Source organism: Carlito syrichta, unplaced genomic scaffold, assembly GCF_000164805.1.
Source record: "Carlito syrichta isolate Samal-C Ts95f unplaced genomic scaffold, Tarsius_syrichta-2.0.1 Scaffold306507, whole genome shotgun sequence".
In the NCBI taxonomy this organism is placed as follows: Eukaryota; Metazoa; Chordata; class Mammalia; order Primates; family Tarsiidae; genus Carlito; species Carlito syrichta.
In genome coordinates, this window is record NW_007250603.1 from 57,690 (window position 1) to 64,751 (window position 7,062).

General features: G+C 50.9%; 1 pseudogene; it reads right to left on the bottom strand.

Annotated features, from left to right (window-relative positions):
* Positions 1–1,720: 1,720 nt before the first annotated feature.
* On the bottom strand, positions 1,721–5,443 carry LOC103265369 (annotated as a pseudogene).
* Between the last annotated feature and the right edge of the window lie 1,619 nt (positions 5,444–7,062).

The window sequence follows — 7,062 nt, forward strand, 5'->3', positions numbered from 1 at the left end:
AAACCGCAACATCCTGGAGACCTAGGTACCTTTCAGGCAATGCTAGCAGGGTTCACAGAAGCGGAAAAAAGCTGTTAAACAGTTTAACCTAGCCAGCAGGTGTTGTTGCCAGTCTCCAGGAAGAAAACTTTTTAACTGTGCAAAGGCTAAGTTTATGCTTAGCCTAATTTTTGACATTGTAGATGTCTTTTTTTTTTTTTTGAGTTGGAATCTCACTCTGTCGTCCAGACTGGAGTGCAGTGGCTGCTCCAGGCCACCGCAGCCTTGACCTGCTGGGCTCCAGTGATCCTTCCGCCTCAGCCTTCCGAGTAGCCGGAATTACAGGCATGCGCTACCACGCCCGGCTGATTTTTTGATTTATCATAGAGATGAGGTCTTGCCTGCCCAGGTGGGTCTCGAACCCGCGGGCTCAGGCAATCCACTCACCTCAGCCTCCCAAAGGCGCGGGATTACAGGCTGAGCCACCGAGCCCGGCTGTAGATGTCTTTTTAAGCCCCCTTCCACACTTTCACATGACATAACTGAATCCTGGATTTTCATAATGCTGTAAGAATATGCATCAGAGAGAAAACAAGATAGAAATAAAATATCTGAGTTCCTACTGGATATAAAGGACAGTACATTTTAACATTTACACATTCATACACTGAACAAATCTATACTGAGTGCCTACAACATGGATTACACTAAGCTCTGCAGATGAAATAGACAAGACCTGTGCTTTTGTTTACTTTGAAATAGACAAGACTTGTGCTTTTGTAGTGAAGAAGAGACAAAAACTGTGACAAATTTCAATTCAAATGGACATTGTAACAAATTAGAGTTCTATGACTGCATGACAGATTTTGATCTATACTGGGCCCCAAGAAGATTTCCTTGATGAAGAGATGGCTACAGTGAAAAAAGAAAATGAGAAGGAAGACATTACACAAAAAAGAGAAGAAAAGTACTCTAGCCAGTCTATGCATGCACTAAGCTCTATTGCAATCTGGTTCTAGCCAAGATGGAGTAATAGGTACTGATTTTTCTCCTTATTGAAACAACCACAAACACAACAGACAAAACACATTAAACAATATTTTTAAAGAGATATTAAATGCTTTTATTTTCAATATTAAAAATCAGTATTTTTAATATTAAAACAGCGCTAATTTTTAACAAAACAACAGAAAAAAATCCCAAGGTACAATCTACAGGGAAACCTATCTTGACCCCCCTGACACACACACTCATACCTGACTGGGCCCAGGTCATGGGTGCCCAGCGGAGCTCCCAGTCTCTCACACACATACACACACGCACACGCACACACACACCTGTGCACCCATGCACAGGCTGGGGGGCTGCCCCAGGAGCAAGTACCAAAATAGTTTTAGAAATAACTGTCCAGCCCAGGTGTTAGAAAAATACTCTGCAAAGGGAGGGCACAGGACGGCATGTGGAGTGGGAGGTGGCACAGGGTGCCTGGCCCCACCTGTCCTCTCTCCAGGACAGCCAACTGCCTGTAGGAGGATCCAGACTCCTGGGCCAAGGCCTGGGTCCACACCCTGGGGCTGGTGCTACTCCAGGGCCCAGGACCAGCAAGGGTGGGACGGCAGGTCCCACTGGCACCCACAGGTTAGCAGGTGTGGGCCTATGTTAAGGGGCCAGGCAGGAACCAGGGATCCAGGACCCCGGCTCTGAGCAAGGCAGGCGATGGCTGGGGTAGCTCTGGCCTTCCTCATTTAATCAGGATGGCACAGGCATGGGTTTCATCCTCCGCCAGGTTCCTCAGATTCTTCTCAGATTCTTCCAAAGAGCCCAGGAGATCCTTCACATCCTCTACCATGACATCCCCTGTCGTGTCAAGGGTGGTGTCGGCACTGGTGGCAGAGTCAATGGACATGGGCGAGAGTGTGGCCTCGGGTGGCTCTGAGGTATCAGTTCCTTTGCTGTGGGCTGGATCAGGGCTTCCGCCACAGCTCTGTGGGGCCAGGATGATGCTTGGGGTCCCATTAGCCTGGCTCAGCTCGGGTGACTCTTGGAGCTTGAAGCTGGCTTGGGGGGAATTTCGGGGCCAGTTGATGTCGAGAGAGCAGAGAGGCTCTGTGATGTTCCGGGCACTTAGGGAGAAGCACTCAAATTCTGATAGGGAGATCAGGGAGAAGCCCTGGCTATGACGTGTGAAGACACATGAGGCGATGCCGCTGATGTCCTCCTTTCGGATACAGGAGTAGTGTACCTGGGGCCGCAGGCCAGGCACCGAGAAGACGTGGACGTCATCCAGGTTGGTAAGGCAGGCCAGGCAGGTCTCCGCATAGTCCTCACAGGCCATACTGGCAAACGTGGCCAGTGCCACCTTACGTACGCGACAGCTCTCGTGGGCTGTCAGCTTGAACTTGGTCTTGGCACTCACCTTGGGCAGTGTGAACACCTTGAACTGCTCCTCAGATGCAATGAGCATGGTGTGGCCACCCTGCATGTCAGGCACCTGTGCCAGGTCCCAGGAGGCCTCATAGGGCTCGAGAAGTGAGTGGCCGCGTCCATCCAGTATGGGGATGGCCACCACAGGTGCCCAGTGCATCAGCTGCACCTCCTTGCCCAGCACGGCCTCCACCGCCCGCTGAGGCCACTTGTCACCACCCACTGCTGCTGCTGGTACTTCCAGCGTGTAGGCAAACACGGAGCCCGAGTTGGTGCCTGCCCACACGGTAGGGCCATAGTGGGCCACATCTCGAAGGAACATGTCAGCAAAGTAGAGGCAACGCAAGATGCCCAAAAGGGAGCTGTCAGCAGAGCGGGGCTCGATATGGCGCTGTACAGGTGTCATCTCCACATCGTGGGCGCAGGTCTGCTCTGCCAGCTGTGTGTTGGCCTCCTGCAACTTGCTATTGGCATTAACAGTCCGCTTCTTGCCTGAGACATGGCTCTTGCGGATACGCCAGAAAGACTGGCGCAGCCACTTCTTGAGTGACTCCACCCGGGAGAGTGGCCCCTCCATGGCCAGGAGTCGTTGGGGTGAAGGGTGCACCTGGCAAGCAAAGGGCTCTTGCGATGGCAGTCGAAGAGGCCAAAGCCACGACTGGTGCAAAGGCCACAAGGCTCCACTCTGTGTGGAGTGTGACAGCGGTGACAGCAGCTGGTGGCAGGTACCGCACCAGCACGCAGGGCTGGAAGCCTGAAGGCCAGGGCAGTGGCCCTGTGCATGGGCTCAGTCGCTCAGGGCCCTTCCATGTGAAGCCCTCATGGTCCTGGAGGAGGTCCACACTGGCCACGCAGACTGCCTGCTCTGCTGGCACATCACTAAGCTCCAGCACTAGCACCTGGCCTGCAGTGCCGGCCACCACCATCTGGGCTGTGTACTTGCAGAGTGCAATGTTTTGCACGCCGAGCCGGGGGTCATCACTGTAGGAGTCGAAGCAGCCCACCTCGTGGAAGCGTGGCCAGTCGTCCTCAGCAGCCTGGGCCAGGCTGTCAGCATGTTCACAGTCCGTCGGAAAGAGACCGGCTATGCTCAGCTTGTAGAGTGGCCACAGCGCCACACCTGAGGCATCCCAGAGGCGCACGGTGCCATCCTCATGGCCAGTCAGCAACAGCCCTCGCTGTGACGGTTCCTGGGCCAAGTTCTGACCCCCAGTGATGGGCCAGCTTGAGGCACTGGAGGCAGGCTGGGGGTTCTGTGGCTCACCAGCACTGATGATACGGGCCCACAGCTTGGCAGGGACGTTGGTCACATGGGCTGAACAGGTGATGGCAGAAGAGTGCAACGGGGCCAGGTAGGGGGCAGGTACAGCTGGCCAGCTGGCAGTCTGCAGGTCCAGTGCCACCAGCTCCTCCTCAAGCGGTATGGGCCGGGCCTGGGGGGTCATCAAATTCACCCTCAGGCCGTGTGCTGTGCACTGTGAAGAAGTCGGTGATGCGGGAGGTGAAGTCCAGCATCACCAGTGTCTCAGCTTGCAGCATGCTCACACAGTGGTGGTCGCCATAGCTGGCACGGGGCATGCCACCCCCAAAGATGATGAAGTGGCCCCCAGATTCACAGTTCCGCCACAGAATCTTGCTGATGGCCTTGCAGGGAAAGGGGCCATAGGGTGTGGTGGCTACCCTGGGCTACAGTGTCGGGGAGCTGCTGGTGTCTGCAGACTGGACTGCGTAGCTGCCATCACTGTGTGAGCTGATGATGGTACTGCCATGGCGCCCCCAGCACAGGTTTTCCAGCTGGTTTCCCAGGAAGGCACGGTTCACACACTGTGTGGCCTGGTTCCAGATGACCAGCAGGCCCTGGTTATAGCCAATGAGAATCTTGCTGGGGTCCTGCAGGTGGCCCTGGAGTGACTCCATGGGGCCCAGGGCCTTCCCACACCGGTAGTCGTCGGGCACACGGCGCAGAACCTCATCTGGGCTGAGGGTCTGCCCCTCAAGCAGCGTCAGGGTAGTCACATCCAGGAAGAAGATGCTGCCGCTGATGTTTGATTCATGGCACCAACCCACAATTTACCAAGAGAGATGTTTATTAACCAGGTCCGACTGGCCAGGGCCACTCACCAGACTTACAAGTCTCTAGGCGAGGGCCCCATACTGTGGTTGGGGCCTTCCTTAAATATGCAAAAGCCTGCCTAATCCACAAGGCCGTTATCATTCAAATTCAAACAACACAAAGCCCACAAGAAGAGGGACTTGCTCGCCACAATTAAAACAGGGAAAAGCCTGCCAGAATTTGCAAGGGGCTTATCCACACACTGCCAGCAGGGGTTACAGAAGCAAAAGGCTGATTAACTTACCTAACTTATCTAACATAGCCACTTGGGGCTTCCAAGTTGAGCGTTCTTTCCAGGGTTTCCAAGAATTACTAAGTTTTAGGGGAGAGGTCACAGCACACAGTTTCAGCATCCTTAATATATGAGGTTATAGTCCCATTACATTTCACATAATTCATCACACTTAATATATAGGGCTTCACACAGGTTCCACACAATTCACCACCTCTTACACCACCCTCAGTGCCCAGGGCTGCAGTGTCACCAGCAGCCACCAACAGGACCACCGTGATACCGGTGAGGCTGGGCAGGGCACTGGCACTGTCAAGGCCAGGCCGGCAGGGCGACCAGAAGCTGAGTGCCTCTTCCAGGTGGGCGCAGTCATTATGGTGGGCAGTCTCCTAGAGATGCAGGCTGCTGTCGTCCAGCAGGGTCAGGAGGCAGCCCTGGCCAGGCAAGGAATGCATCTGTGTGTGACAGTGGCTGCATCACAGTGCAAGCCTGTGAACTCCACACCAGGTGCGCCATAAATCTTGACAGCACCAGATCTGGTGCCGATGGCCCTGAGGCGAAGTTCAGGCTCGAAGGCCAGGCGCTGGGCTGGTTGGGGAAGTCATGGTCCACAGTCTTGTTGAAGGCAAGAGCTCCTGCTTGAGCTTCTTGAGCTGCGGGTCGGCGCCCTGCCGCCGGAACCGAGACGTCATCATTTTGCGCCCCGCGCATTCGCGGGGCCGGGCCTCCCAATATTTTTTAAGAGAGGGGACATTGGGCAATATTTGTCATCCCTGAATGACAAGCAACTCATGAAGTAACAAAGTAACAAGCATTAAGAATCCCTTCCTCAGGGGAGGTGGGGGGCACATAGAACATGATAAATGCAACTGATCTCAAACCAGGCAAAGTGGGGACCAAAGGGAGGCCCAAACTTTACCTGCATGATAACCACTTGCATACCAAAATCCAGAACTGGACCCATCTTTAAAAGAAAATAAAAGTAAAAATGAAAAGAATTCCTTCTCCCCTCCCTACCGTGACATCCTTTCCAGGTCATGACCCAGGAGGAAATACACTGAGGTTGAATCTAGCAGAATCCCTGAGTCAAAGTGATTAAACGAGAGCCGGATAAAACCAAGACAGACAGAGATCATAGCACAGAACACTAGAGAGATAAGAGCAGTAAAGAGAAAGAATACTGGAAATCTGCAGAAATCCCCTCTTGAGAGTATGTACCAGAGTTGTGAACAGTGTAAGTATGCTAGGGAACTACCCAAGACCAAGGGAAAACAATCTTAAAAATCGGAGGAAACCATGCGTGGTGTTCACACACACTACCAGGAAGAGTGTCAATTCCCATGAACTATGCTGGAAAAACACATACTTCATGGGACAATGAGAAAAGTAATTAGAAAGGTCTTGCACCAGGAATGGGGAATTACACTAAATTATGAAAGCAAGACCAGAAAGATCAAGCTGTTTGTAAGTAGCTCAACTGTATCCCAAATTAAAGCTCAAGAACATAGAAGCATGGAAGACATTTTTAAAAAATGCAATTATAGATGCAAATCAGTGTCAGAGATGAAAACTACATTGAGGAAACACACACAGATTAGACATCACAATTTAGAAGAGCCGGAACTGGAAACATCAATGAACTATGAGAAAACTTTAAGCATCTAATCCAAAAAGGAGAGACAGACCAAAAAATGGCCAAAAGCTTTCTAAACTTAATGAATACTATAATCCCACAGCTCTAGAAAGGATCTGGCTGAAAAAGGAAATGAAAGTATATAACTGCAATTTTCTTATACCATATATGATGGGGTATCATATTACTTGAAGGTGGGCTGCAATGAGTTAAAATTGTACCCTATAAGCCCTAAAGCAATGACTAAGATAACAAAATAGAGAGTTAAAGGTAATAAGCCAGAGAGAGAGAGAAAGAGAAAACTAAATCATAAAAATCATTTCACTAATCTAAGAGAAAGCAGCTAGAAGAAAAGAAAGATAAAGAACAACTGGGACTAATAGAAATCAAACAGCATGATGAATAACAAACCTAACTATATCAATAATCATACATGAAAGTGACCTAAAAAACCTCAATTAAAAGGCAGATTGTCCAACTGAGTAAAAAAGAAAGACCAAACTCCATGCTGCCTATAAGAAGTGCCCTTTCAATGGAAAGACACAAACTGGCTAAAGGATGGAAAAAAGATATACCAGGCTAACACTTGATAGAAGAAGGCTGAGTGAGAGTGGCTATGTTGATGCCAAAGGCCAAAGTAAATTTCATAGCTAAAAATATGACCCGCAATAAACAAGGTCA